Source organism: Triturus cristatus, chromosome 3_2, assembly GCF_964204655.1.
Source record: "Triturus cristatus chromosome 3_2, aTriCri1.1, whole genome shotgun sequence".
In the NCBI taxonomy this organism is placed as follows: Eukaryota; Metazoa; Chordata; class Amphibia; order Caudata; family Salamandridae; genus Triturus; species Triturus cristatus.
Genome location: NC_140584.1, coordinates 900852910 through 900868064, shown reverse-complemented (window position 1 = coordinate 900868064; position 15155 = coordinate 900852910). Strand labels below are relative to the sequence as shown.

Sequence of the window (15155 nt, the reverse complement as noted above, 5' to 3'; positions counted from 1 at the left end):
TCTAATATATAAAAAAAATTATGAACAATGCTCCGGACCCATTACAGGCCCTACATGAAAAATGGGAAACAGATGTTGGGATACTAAAGGACAATGACTTGATGGTAGTCATACAGAGTCCCAGGGAGGTAGCTATTAGGGCGCGCTTTAGATTGATACAAATCAGAATAATACACAGATCCTACACCCCTAGATCACTACTCTATGCAATGGGTAAATTTGACTCTGACAAATGTACGAGGGGTTGTGGGGGGATAGGTACCTTTTCCATACCATATGGACTAGCCCAAGATTGCAGAGATTCTGGAGGACAGTGGTAGCTGTGATGTCCAGATTGATAGGGCACGAAGTTCCAATGGAGACCTGATGGCACCTTCTTTGTGTTACGGGAGAAATAGCTTGGCCAAGATACACCAGACTTTGGTTGATGCTAGCAGACATAGTTGCCAAAAGAAATATTGCCAGAGCATGGGGGAAGCCACATCCACCAACAGTGAGGAAATGGGAGCAAGATCTTGATTGGGGTTGTGCAGCGTAGAAAACAAGGGTAGGGGCTGCCCACGAAAATGAGACAAAATATGGGGAGCATGGGATAAATATAGGATTGTAATCATGGGATGACGACCAGTTGTAAATCAAGAAGGGGACAACAATGACTAGGTGAATGCATTGAAAGAATAACTGTTGATAACCAAAGCACGGGGACACGCAAATGAGGGGGCTAGTTGGGAATGCCTCCATCTGGAGGAACATATGGCAAGGTATTCTGACCTGTATTTGTGTTAATGTACTATGCATGATTGTTTTTCTTTACAATAAAAAGATTTTTTTTTAAATGTTAGGTAGATTAATCACTTTTCAAATTACTCTCATGTTCAAATGTGTTTGTTATAGGACTCGGGGGTAAGGAAAATCCATAGTAAATGAGCACACAGGCATGACTGGGATTTTTCATTAAGTTTTAAACGCACGTCACAGATACAAGTTAAATGTGCAGTTAACAGAGTTCAGTCCTGTTGAAAGTGTGGAAAAATCCCTAAATTTCCCTCACTTTCTCAGGATGCATGAAGATGATCGATTCATGCAAATTATTAAGAAGAAAAAAGTTATTCCGTAGAAAGATGAAGAATTTCACACACTTTCCAACTCTATGCAAAAAAAAACTATGCAATGCACAGATCTTGCAAATGTTGGGTTCGAAAATACAACCATAATGTTTTGTCAAACCATACATTTACATAGATATTGAAACTCAAACTACGCACGGTTGGGAATGTTATGAATCAAGTAAGCAATCATACATTTTCATGATGCATAGCTATATACTACATAAGCGGACATTTACATAATTTTTCCTGAGCGGGTTAGTGGATATTGTGCACATATGATGACCTTTCATTGTTCTTGTACTCTTGATAGTAGGGAAGGTGTTGTTTTAAATTCCTTTGGGTGGAACAACTGTTTTATTGCAACCGCAATGTCATGAAAGGGAACACTGCGCTCTGCTATTTATTCATATGAAATATGGTGGCTCAGTGGACTAAAGCAGCCACTGCAGGGGCCTGTGTTCGACCTCATGGTCACAGGTTCAAATCCCGGCAGGTCCACTCAGCCTTTCATCCTTCTGAAATCGATAAAATGAGTACCATTGAGTTGGGTAACAATAAACATCTGTTATTCAGCACCAGGACACCTACTGGTAATCTTGCGCTTTACAAATACACCTGTTATGTTATGTTAATATACTGACAATATGGGTTTAGGAATGGGAGAGGCCCCACGGACCAGTGTATAAACTTGCTTTTACTGGCCAGTAAGTATACGATTGCGAAGAAAGGAACGCTTTATTTGGCATTTATGGATCTTTCCTCGGCCTTTGACTGAGTAAACAGGTCCAAACTTTGGGGGTTGCTATTAAAATTAGAAGTGGACAAGAATATTGTAAATTTCCTGGCTCACCTACATCGGGAACTAACAGCTACAGTGAGATTTGATCAAGATGGAAACATTACGCAAGGCATCTGCATTATAAAAGGAGTCAGACAGGGATGCATCTTAGCCCCACTATTATTTACTTTGTACATTACCAATCTTGACTCCACTCAAGTGGGAGCAAGTAGGGACATCCCGCGTGTGGGGGAGAGGTTAATTCCGTCTCTCCTATATGCGATGATGCCGCCCTACTAGCTAGAACAACGATTGGCTTACAGCGCCTTTTAACTACCTTTGACGATTTTATGAGATCATTGGATCTAGATGTGAATTTTTCTAAATCTCACACAATGATTATGGGCCTTGAACCCAGAAAACCTAAAATGCATTATTTTGAAGAAAATGTGATATCAAGGGTTACATCATTTACATTCTTAGGTGTTTTTATTTGATGAAAGGGGTACAGGGGTACCACAAATGAAAGCAAAAAGAAATGTAATGGCCAGATCCACCGTGGCGGTCCTTGACTTTGCACGTGGATTAGGAACAAAGCCAATGCACGCAATGTTAAATATATATATATAGGGCCAAATGCATTGCTATATCAAATTATGGCTCTGACATATGGGGATATAGAGAAGTCAGGCAAATAGTTTTTACAGGCAAGGTCTGCTTTGATATATTTACAAATGTTGACCAATGTCTGGGAAATTTTTAATATGGCTAGCTTTTTTAACAGCAGCAGTCAGAATAAGGAGAAAGATAGCTATGAACTAGAACATGTTAATCATTTTTTTTAAATAGTTTTAATGAAGCCCATCATGAATTATTTGTATATTGATGATTAAGATGCATGTTTATGTAATTTTGGTGGTATTTGTGCTACATCAGTGTCTTAAACTGCTTTTATGTAGTATACATTTATGGCTTTAATTAACCGAATAGGGGAGGAGCCTAGCGCGCAACCAAGATGGCCGCGTAGGTGCGAGGCTCCCGAGGACCTCCGCGACCTCCTGAATAAATCCTGGAAATATCCTGTCCTTGTTAAGGGGACTGTGTCGGGGAACCCGAGCTGAGGCGCTACCCGTTTTTTGGGCTCGAATCGGACCCCGAACACCGGTGGGAGCATCGACTGAAGGTTGCGGCCTTCTCCTCGCCGGCCCCCCGGATTGGAGTAGTGGGGCGATCCGGGGACAAGGTGAATAACAGCGGCGAGCGGGGCTGGGCGACTCGCGTACCCCGCACTTTCACTTTCGCTTTTGCGCCCTCCTTGCTCTCTGGCGAGGTCGGGCTGCGGAGCGGGGTGCGGTGGTGTGGCCTTGTCCAGGTGCCCAGCTGACCCGCCGGCGGTGGGTTGACCCGCGGCTCGGTGGTCGCCCCCCGCCCCCCCCCTTGACACCCGTGATTTGGTGTGGCGGCCCGTTTGGAGATCTTGGCACGACGGTGGAAGGGCCAGCATGGCCACCAAACAAGATGGCGACCGGGCGAAGGTGAAGACGACCCGCCGTGGCACGGCGCACCAGGCCAATAGTATGGACCGCTACACGCTCCAAAAGGGTTCTCCGGAGACATCGCGGTCATCCCCGGTGGGCCCGACGGAGGCAGCTGCCCATCCGGTGGATCTAACCCTCCGGGACGTCATGGGCGCCATCGCTGAACTGAAGGCCTCAGTGGACCAGCGTTTTGATACCTTGGCGCAAAAAATTGACTCGGTCCTGGTGGATGTGGGCCTTGTGAGGGCGGACTTGTCAAAAACGAACGACCGAGTCGACTCCCTGACCCACACCACAACGAGCCTCACGACTGACGTGGTGGCCCTCCAGAAGGAGGTGCGCCGGCTTGGCCAGGCGAGCGCCCTGATGGACCGGCGGCTGGAGGATTCCGAGGGTCGGGCCCGGAGGAATAATATCCGCATTATTGGTGTGCCGGAGGGACGTGAGGCGGAGGCGGCGGATCTCTTCGTGGAAGACTTGATCCTGACCCATCTCCAGCCGCGGGGGCTGAGTAAGCTTTTTGCGGTGGAACGTGCCCACCGGGTCCCCGGGGGCCGCCCTAAGACCGGTGCCCCGCCGCGGCCCCTTATTGCCCGAATTTTTAATTTTCGGGACCGAGATGCCATCCTCCAGACCTCCAGGCAACAGGGACCGGTCAGGTTGGACAACATGGACGTAAACTTCTACCCAGACTTTACCCCGGCGGTCCAGAAGCAGCGGCAGAGCTTTATTGGCATCAAACGTCGTTTAAGGGACCTGAATCTTAAGTACTCAATGCTCTTCCCGGCTAAGCTGCGGGTGGAGGTGGATGGTCGCACGCACTTCTTCGACCGGCCCGAGGCGGCTGGGGACTGGTTGGACGCCTTGCCTGGAGGTCGGGGCCGGGGGGGCGGGGGGAGCGCGGCTGGCGAGGAGGGCCCGCTGGATCAGAATTGAGGGGTGACTGTATTGCCTTGCTCGGGTCAATGTTCCTTCACCATATACTGCTTCTGTATGTTCCCCTCCCATGGAGGTCATGTGGGGTCTGCTGGGGGCTTCCCTCCTCCTCTGGGGGACTAGTTAGTATTTAGCTATGGGGCGACAGGCACACTGCACTTTGGGGGGGCTGTCTGGGCTCATGCAGGGGTGCAGGGAGGGGGGAGTTTTGTTGGGACCGGGGGGTGGGGGGGGTGTGTTGTTTGTTCGTACCGCAAGGCAAACCTGCAATTGTTTTGTTGTCTTTAGACTGCTCGGTGGGGGACGACCGATTGTTTCGACGTATGATGGGGGGTAGGGACTTGACTGTGTTGTCATGGAATGTCAACGGCCTGGGGGATAGGATTAAGCGTGGTGTGGTCCTGCAGTATTTAAAACGTATTTCCCCAGATGTTGTCTTTCTGCAAGAGACGCACCTTATAGGTAACACCTTTCATGCAATGAATCGGAGGGGATACCGTTTGGCGGCCCACTCTGGCTTCACCTCGGGCTCGCGGGGGGTGGGTATTATGGTTAAGAACTCGCTCCCGTTGGAGATTGATGAGGTGCGCCACGATGAGAGGGGGCGTTACACTGCTCTGGTGGGACGTATGGAGGGTAGAGTGTTCAGTTTTGTGTCAGTGTACGTCCCGCCGGGGCTACAGGCCACTACATTTGCGGACCTGGGGCGCCTCCTTCTGGAACTTCCGAGTGGCCTGTTGGTGGTTGGAGGGGACTTTAATGCGGTTGCATCTGGGTCTATGGATCGCCATCCCCCTAGGGACCTCCCCCGGGCACAGGCGTGGCTGCCTGGCCTTTTAGACACACTGGGCCTGGTGGATTGTTGGCGCCTAAGGCATCCCGTATTGCAACAATACACCTTCCACTCGGGGGCCCATGGTAGTCTTTCGCGGCTTGATTACATCCTTGTCCCGGCGGCCCATGCGGGGAGGGTGGGGGAGGTGCGCCATCTGGCACGGGGTATTTCAGACCACTCCCCATTGTTGTTGCGTTTCGATGTCTTCCCGAGGGGGGATGGCAGGGTGGCCCCGATCAATGCATGGTATTTGCGCGACCCCACCATTCGTGCCGACTTGATCACATCCTTGCAGCGCTATTTTGAGGAGAATGTGGGGTCGGTCCCATCTGCCATCTCCCTATGGGAGGCTTTCAAAGTGGTTCTTAGAGGGGAGGCCCTCTCCTTTATTGCCAATGCCCGGCGGCGCGAGCGGGAGGAGGTGACCTGGGTGGAGGCCGAGATTGCGGAATTGGAGGGTGACCTGGGGAGCGGGGTAACAGACGCCAAGTTACATGTTCTGCAGTTAAAGCAGGCGGCCTACCGGGCCCTCGTCACGGAGGCGGCCAGGGGCCTTGGTAGAGAGCAGCAGGGGCGCTTGTATGATGTGGGTGACAAGGCCGGCAAATTGATTGCGTGGTTGGATAAGAGAGAGAGAGCGAGCCGCGTGGTGCCTTTGATTGAGAGTGTGGATGGTGCGTGTGCCACGGAGCCGGAAGCCATTGTCTCCTGCTTCGCGGATTATTTCCGCGGAGTCTACTCCCCTGTTTCTCCCTGTTCGGAGGCGGATTCCCATGCCCTGCTTCGGGACATTGCACTGCCCTCCCTTACGGCGGAAGACAGGGATTCGCTGGACGTCCCTCCCACCTCGGACGAAATTGCCTCGGCTATTCGCTCGGTTGCATCCGGCAAGGCCATGGGCCCCAATGGCATTCCCATTGAGCTATATAAGCTACGCCCGGATGTGCTGGCACCCCACCTGCGTGCGATGTTCCTCGCGGCCCACTCGCAGGGCTCCCTCCCACCGGACCAGCGTCTGGCCACAATTGTGGTAATCCACAAGGAGGGGAAGCCCCGTGAACGGGTCACATCCTATAGGCCGATTTCGCTTTTGAACGCGGAGCCCAAAATCCTCGCCAAGGTGTTGGCCAACCGGTTGGTTGGCGTGGTGGGCGATTTGGTCCACCAAGACCAATCGGGCTTCATCCCACACCGCAACACGGCGCTTAATTTACGGCGCTTGCACGGGGTGCTTGCGCGTGTCCCATTTGTGCGGGAGCCAGCCATCTTGGCGTCCTTGGACGCCACCATGGCGTTTGATACGCTCGAATGGACATATCTCTGGGCGATGCTGGCGAAGTTTGGGTTTGGCCCGGGTTTCATTAGCTGGGTCAAATTACTATATTCGGGCCCGATGGCGCAGGTGGTGGTGAACGGGCGTGTGTCGGCCCCGTTCGCGCTGGGGCGGGGCACGCGACAGGGTTGTCCCCTGTCGCCTCTTCTGTTCGCCCTGGCCCTGGAGCCCCTGGCGGAGTGGCTGCGGTGGCACCCTTCCATCCGTGGTCTCCGCTGGACCCCCGAGCACGAGGACCGTGTGTCCCTCTACGCGGACGATATCCTTTTGTATCTTGCCTCCCCGCGCAAGTCCCTGATCGTCCTAGTTGATGTTTTGCGCTCCTTCGGTCGCAACTCAGGCCTAGTCATTAACTGGGCGAAATCCTGTGTCTACGTGCTTTCCGGGGAGGCTCCGGTCCTGCCGCGGGACTGCCCGATCCAGATTTCCTCCCAGGGTTTCCGGTACTTGGGTATATATATCACTCTTGACCCGGAGGCCCGCTATGAGCGGAATCTGCTGCCCCCTCTCCAGCGTTTGAAGGAGGATGTGGTGCGCTGGCGGCGTCTCCCGCTCTCGCCGCTCGGCCGAGCGGCCTTGTTTAAAATGATGTCCTTGCCGCGCTTCCTCTACGCCCTCCAGAACACCATGGACATGGTCCCGGCACGCTACTTTCGTGAGGTGGAGGGCCTTCAGCGGCGCCTGTTCTGGGACGGGAGGCCGCGTATTGCTCTGGCTAAACTGACGCTCCCGTGGTACGACGGAGGGGTCGCCCTTCCGGACATTAAACGGTATTACTGGGCCTCCCAACTAGCTGCAATTAATCATGGCCTTTACGGGCCCGCCCTGAACCCGGCATTTGAGATGGACAAGATGCTCCTGCCCGGTGGCGATTACAATCGAGCGCTGTACTCTGGCGCGCCCGACTCCCGTCTGACGGGACCGACGCGTGTCATGGTGCGGGTTTGGCACGCGGCTAATGCAGCTATGGGGTGGAAGGACCGTTTGACCCGGGCGTCTCCACTGTATGCATCTGAGAGGCTGGGCTCCCTGTGGACATCGAAGGGCTTCGAGAAGTGGGACACGATCGGAATCAGCACAGTGGGGGATCTCTGGACGAGGGGGGGATTCAAAACTTTTGAGACGCTGCAGGCGGAGTTCCAGCTGCAGGGCAGTGAGTACTTTCGGTACCTACAGGTCCGCCATGCGCTGGGCTCCGTCTTCCCGGATGTTGCATCCATTCCGGAGTCTTCCCCCCTAGAGGACAGAGTGCTAGATGGCCATGTCCCGGACAGCACGATCTCCCTCATATATAAGAAGCTGATTAATGATAGATCGTGCCTGTTAACTAGTCTACGCGAGGCTTGGGTGGCCGACGGGCTGGAGCTGGACGACGAGGATTGGATTTCCGCGGTGGCCTCTCCGAAAGAGGTGGCCATCCCGGCTCGCCTTCGTTTCGTCCAGCTCAAGATCCTTCACCGGGTCTACGTGACGGGGCCAAGGCTTCTACGTATGGGTTTTGCCGGTGACGGATTGTGTAAGCGTGGCTGTGGTGCGTTGGCGACTTTTATGCATATACTGTGGGAGTGCCCGAAGGTGGAGCGATTCTGGCGTGGTGTGCATGAGGTCCTGCGTGTGGTCACGCGTGTAGCGCTGCTGCCTGAAGCGAGGAGGTGCTTGTTGAATGTATGGGAACCGAATGACTACTCGGTTCCGCAGACGCGGTGGGTGACTCTGGGATACATGATAGCGAAACGTGATATTGCTCAATTGTGGGGATCCCAGAGGCCCCCTGCGGTGTCGGCCTGGAAAGAGCACATGGATTGGTGTATGTTCCGTGAAAAGGTGGTGTATGTGGCGAGGGGTAAGCCTGGGGCGTGGGTGAAAATCTGGGGCCCCTGGAACGCCTACCGTGGGGGCATTTGTGAGCCGCCACAGCTGCCGGCTGCCTCGCCTGCTCCGTCTCCCTAGCTGGACCCTCTTGCTCGGCCGCGGGCACGCGGCCCCCCAGTCCTTGATCTCCTCCCATCCCCCTCTTCAGATTTTTCCTGCCAGTCTGGATCCCCCACTATGGAGCAAGTGTTGTCACCTTGAATCACGGGTTGCCTTGCGGTTGTGGTTTTTTGATGTTGTTTAGTCTTTAAAATGAAACCGTACTCTGTGGCATGACGCCGTGAGGCCTGCACCATTGATTACTCCTGTGTTCCTACTGTGCACCGCTGAGAGACCTTTACTGTCTGTATGTACTATGTTTGTGATGCTTTAGCGGCCGGCCGTGCGGTTGTAGGCCCATACCTGTAACCTTTTTTTACGAATGCAATAAACGGTTTCAAAAAAAAAAAAAAAAAAAATTAACCGAATAAAGTGAATTTGACTGACTGACTGACATATGAAATATTTATTTTATAAAAATGTTATTTATTGTACAACTGGTACATTTTAAAGTTGTAAGAAAGTGGTTTCAAATCGAAAATACAACCATATAGCGATTCAAATAAGGACTCAATTCATACTTCTTTTACACCCGCTCTTATATAATGCCAGTGCTCTGGGGAGGAATAGAGGAGGGCACTAACTAGACACCTTTTCTCATGCTCATGAAATAGCCACACAGTGGAGGCCTCTGGCTGTTTACCCGCTAGAAAGGATCATCCCACGATCTACAGACCTGAAACCTTTAAGAGGTGGGAGCGAAATTGTAGGAACTCTTACTGAATGAAGCAAGATGTATTTGAGCGTTTGGGCTAAACCTCACTTCCATTTACACGTCACATCATTTTGTAAGTATTGCTGCTTGGCGGGGGTTGGATGAGGGGCCTATTTAAGATTCTGTGAATGCACAATCTGGCGTCTTGCAAGATCTACAAGACATTAAAGACAAAGATTATCTTTACTGGATACACTGCAAGCGGTAGCAATTTAACATTGAAAGGATGGCTGCATTGTGTGAGCCCAAGGGGTTGCAATGCCCTTTTACAATTTTCAGGGAAGGGCACAGCTCTAGAATGACTTTTAAAGAGTTCTCTTCATCCTTGTACTTTGACTGATTGAGGTTTCCTATTTATTTCAAAATGGTTTCAGTTGATGTGTAATTCAGAGTACTATAGGCACACAAATTTACTTTCATGAACACACAGCAGAGAACTGTGCTAAAGGCCTTTTAGTAGAAAGGTTTGGATTCCTCTGACCTGTTAGCAACAGATGTGGTGATCTTTTAAGGCAGATATATACATACACTTTTGTGACCAGCTTGATTTGACCAGGCCTTACCTCATGCAGGGCTCCCAGTCTGTCGTTTGGCGTGTGGTGACTATCCTGGCAAAGAAGTTCAGCTGGAGACACTGGTGCCTCTTGTTTTAGCCTACCAAGACTCCAAAGTGCCACGCCTTCCTCCTGTCTCCTATTCCTTTGTCCTCTGGGGGCCTTCCACTCCTGTGCAGTCCCTTCAGTCAACAGGACCTTGTGCACATAAAAATCAAATTAACTGGAGCAAGGCACATTCAATAAGCTGAGGTCACAATCACCGCTGCACGACGAGTCGTTGCTCTGCAGACTTCCATTTCTTGATGTTCCTACTCTTCTTCTGCTTGACTTTCTTCCATAAGACTACTCTTCTCCTATCTGCAGGATTTCCATGTTGCATTATTACATTTATTTGCTTTTCACGAATGAGAAGCAACCTTCATGGATGAGTTGTAGGTAGGATTATAACTTTCCTGCAATGGGTTTGAAGCTTAGCCTGAAAGCTGCATCCGTTTCCGAGTCCAGGTCTGTTAGGGCTATTAAGTTATATTTTTGTGTGTGCTGATTTCCTTGAATGCTGCAGATACGCTCTTCCATCTTGGATTTAGGAGAATAGGTTCGAGATTTTCACTGACTACCTTGCTAATTCTGTGCTTCTCTCATTTCAGCCTGGAAGGCCTCACTCGAAGTACATTGCACAAAATGTTTGCAACAACTACTACAGTTCCATGACTTCTGGTTGGTATCCTCCCTTTCGGCTAACTTGTAAAGCGTATTGTTTTGCGGACGTGTGTGTGGGAGGTGCAGCTGTCTTCCTGGAACACACGTCTGCCTTGAATGGGAATGACAGCAGCGATGCACTAAAATCTGCTGTTTGGAGATCGCAGGAACTTTGATTACTTGGAGCAATCTGATAGTTGTCTTGTGTACAGGGGTCTTAAGAAGAGCAGTCAGCTTTTCATTAATTACAAAGAGATTAAAGCAGAAGGACCTCGGAGGCAAAGGGCATCCTGCAGCTGCAACTCCTTTGTAACAGCTTTAGGTCTCACAACTGTTTTTATACACTAGGTCATGACAGAAACCGTATTGGGAAGCCCACTTCCTCAACGGTTGTGTTTCTCTCTAATTGGGTAACCTTTTTCCACCCAGTTTAAGGTTGTTACACAGGGCTGTTGTATTGTCTGTCGAAATTCCTATCGACTAACCACACACACAAGAGCAAGATAGTTGTGGGGATAATTTTACAGCACCAAATTGAAAACATTTATTGTGTATATAGCCCTTTCTTCTGGAGTATTGCATTCATACCCATTGTACTAACAACTCTTGTCTGCACCCTGTCCCATTTGGCAGGAATCTACTATTACCATATTCCCAGAGTGTATTGGAACGGAATAAATCACCTGTTAGCTGACCTTGTTCATCCACAACCCTAGTTTCCGTCCCTTTTGGCATGTGGTGAACAAGGCCATCCCACTGCCTGGTGCCAGTTCACGCTGTGGATCCGATCATTATAACCTGGCCACATTAAGACCCAGAATACAAAACGCCATTAAACCCAAAATGGCTTTTTAAATACATGAGATACAAGTCTGCATCTTGGAGCAATTGGTCACGTCCAGCAATATTTAAATTCTGTCCAATGAGGCTCTAAGTACCATTAAGGATTTCCTGATCATGACTTGCAGAAATTATTTCAGCAGTGTAGGCTTTATGGACATTTCTCTCAAATTATATATTTCCACAAAGATATTATAAATCACACAAGGCTAGTTTAATTCCTATGCTGCCAGGTCTTTTAAAAAAATTGTTTGGAAGTTGGTAAAACTTCAAGGACAGTACAAGTTAACTTTTTCCCGTCCCAAGGCCATGTATGCAACCATAAGTTAAGAAAGGAGCTAAATATGAAGTTACTGTTTGGATGGCAGAGTCTCAAATGAGTCAGTATTCCAAATAATGATAGATCTGTGTTTTTTTCCATCTCAAGAGTGTCATGACTAAGGAATCAGACCTTGTGCCCATTTAAACTCTAGGTAGATCCACCAGTGACTGTGGAGGTGTTATTCCAACATTCTCCAGCAACAAACAGATTGAAGATTGTTGTTAAAAATCAAAGTTTCAAGTGTGGTCTGAATTTGTTCAAAGTCACTGCTTCTGGGTTGATAGCGAACTTTAATACCATGCCTCCTGCCGGGCTGCTGAGAGTAGCTGGGGAGAGGCTGCTGAGTCAATGTTATTTAAGTGCTTGAATTCCAAGTTGATCAGAAAGGATTCTAAATCATGGTGCTGATAGACCTGATGCTTGCCCCATGCTGTCTGGAATTACGGCTACTTATGTAACACCTACATTGTGGAAAAGATGTTGTGTCTTTAGGTGCCCAAGGATGAAGGAAATAAGGTTTCCCCTAGATTACAGTGTTAAGTCTTGTCCTGTCTTTTGATGTCGGGCAACACAGGAGCTAAAGAGGGTAAACTTAGATTCATGGGATACCCTCCAGTTTAAGCCAGTGCACAACAACAAAACTTTACCTTATCGGGGAGATTTTTTCGAGTATGTGGGTGAGACAACAGAAAATAAACAGGAGTAGTGTCAAACAGTAACCACCACTGGCATGTTAAATAGTTTTTCATCATGTGTGGAAGACTCATTGAATTAAATATGTTTATTGGGTATTTCTTACTTTTTTGTGAAATTTTGGGGTCATCTATGAGAGGGAATAAAGAGAGCGCTCATTTTATAGAGGACCTTCCCTTCTTTAATGCAGGCACAAATGCCCAAGCTTTTGCAAACAGAGCTTTTTAGGCCTCTCTCCACAGCAAACTTGGAAGTAATGGCCCTTTACCTCCATATATAGGAAACCGCCGATGATGAGATACTAGCCAGTCTGTAGCACTGTGACAGGCTTTCGGTGACTATCTACGGAGGCACTTCCTATTTTTTTACATCACTGATTTTCACTCTTTGACACTTCTCTTGTTTTTTTCATGTAGCCTCACCCCATACTCAAAAGTACTCCCACAACAGGAGAAGGGCCTTTAATTTTGAAGTTTCCAAGAGCAGTGGATACACTGGTTAAGGCATCCTGGAACTGAAAAGATCGTACTGCAAGCAAGACTGACAGAAGGTTGGTTCTGTTGGAGTTTTGAGATCTTTCTTAATAAGAGCAAAGTCAGGCTGTTGGCAGAGTGAAAAAGGAACAGTTCCGATTCTTGGAAATCAAATAGAAAAAGGAACGCCCACCACACCTGCGGCAGTATATGTGAGCAACGGCTGCCAGATGGAGGTTTGTAACAAACAACAATGTCTCAAGGGTATTATTCACAGGTCAATTATATGTGGCACAATTAATTGCGACGGATTAAATCCAAAGGGGGATAAAACCAGGGAGACATTTTCAAGCAAATGTAAAGTATATTTCAATTGACAAGCATGTTGGACATATTAAACTTCATATGAACAAGCACATGGGTCAGTAGCACTGCGTTACATTAAATGACATGTAACCAACAACATACTGTGGACAAGTGGTCGTGAAGTCTGATGACGGCGCGAGTGACAAGTGACATGGATTATACAGCGAGGGCAGTGGGCGCAACAAGAGACAAGTGAGATATAAACACAGGTTTACATAGTTAGGCTACCGCAACAATTAACAGTGCATTAATACAAATTTCAGATGAATAGGGTAGCCTTGAATAGGAGCGCCAAGAGTTCCGCTGTTGAAGTCAACGGCGTTTCGGCCTGCAGAAGTGTTAGGCCATCATCAGGACCAGGTTACTTTTATTTAGATTGCAGTGTCGAGATAAACAATGGGGGATCAGTCCAAGAACGTTGTTTTGGAGTCCTCACAGAACTGGGGGATCACAGAGACAGGGTAACGGGATTACTTCCGAAGACCTGTAGGGCGGGATATTCAATATCAGCTAAACGCGCAGGAATGAATCGCGACGGCCGGCAGGAGTCACACTCCTGCCGGCCATCTCGATTCCTGTAGTCTGTTACTGCCAGATGGAGGTTGGCAGAGCACAAGTAAAGGGCAGGATGTTGGAAATTAAATTTCTTATTTAGGTTGAAGGAGCATTTGTAGTACAGAGCTTTGTCCGCAGAGCAAAGGGCTTTGAATACAGCACATCTGCACACATGAAACCAATGAAGATCAATAAGAGGCTAATAAATGTGAGTAGAGGTAGGAAGATTACGAATGAGCCACGCTACCAAGTTTGGAATCACTTGCTGATGGTGCAGTAAATGGTCATCCAGCCAAGGTAAGAGTGTGTTACTGTAGTCAAGCCATTAAAAATATTTAAACCTTGAACAATAGTGTTCCTTATCGATTGAGGTCTACCAAAACTTCACTGTAATAACGCAGGTCTCGGGGTGGAACAAGACCCTTCTGCTTGGACCACAAAAGCAGCAACTGCTTTTGCGTCAAGACCTTGTGCTGCTTGTCTTCACTGGAAGTGCCGCATGCGTCTGGATCTGTAAATCGTTAGGGTAGTTTGTCAGCTGACCAGGTCAGAAACAGCTCATGTCCATGCTTGTCAGAGGTAAGGCAAGCCACACTGAAGTCACTGTCCTAGTAACACATCACAACTGAGTGTGTGAATGGTACATGGCCGAGCTTTAGGTGGCTGTGTAATCAGAAGTACTGGAGGCACATCACTGTTCACACTGTAAATATTCTCCTATCCTTTTTGCTTTTTATGGCACCTGAATCTGGAATCCACTGAACTGGATCAGTGGGGTATTCGTGCGCAGCTGGAAGCCACGCAAAGTCTCTTCAGTAATGGCCCCTGGCTCTGCAATTGAGTACTGTACTGTTGAGTGTGTCATTTTGGAGTGGGACAGTTCTTCCTTAACCTCCTACTAGATATGGGGCACTTTACTTCTTCCACAGTGGGGTTGCGGGAGGTACTGTTTATTTTCTGCGCCTGTACATTATGTCACTGTTTTTTTCTGCCTCCTAGCACTGCCAATAGGCATGCACACAGATTATAAGTCACGCCGCCACCTTCATTTCTTTAAACACCAGAATGCTGTCAATCTGTTGGAAGTACTGAATCAGGACCTTCAATGTCCATCTTGGGGCCTGTGATTCAGTTTTAATCCTAGCAGGAAGAGATGGACATTACACCATCGCTTGAAGATCGGGGGTCACATTTTCAAGCACTTGCCAAAATGTGCATCAGAGGAAAAAATATATATATATTATATTTTTGTTTTTGACTGTATTACTAGTTTTGCTGTGCACCATTTTCAACAAAAAAGTTAACTCTGTTGTGTCTCAGTTTTATGATGTTCCTGTTAAAGGTTCTATGTGAGATTTAACTGAATGTCCCCTTTTTTATTTTTTTTTTAGTACATCTGGGCATCAGGCCTGGGAGATAGAGCAAATAACAGGTG

The 15155-nt window shown here is 48.6% G+C and overlaps 1 protein-coding gene across 2 annotated transcripts in view; it reads right to left on the bottom strand.

The window, feature by feature from the left end:
• Positions 1–15155, bottom strand: part of ALDH3A2 (aldehyde dehydrogenase 3 family member A2) — a 424152-nt gene that overhangs the window by 233168 nt on the left and 175829 nt on the right. The gene's annotated exons all lie outside the window — the stretch shown is intronic.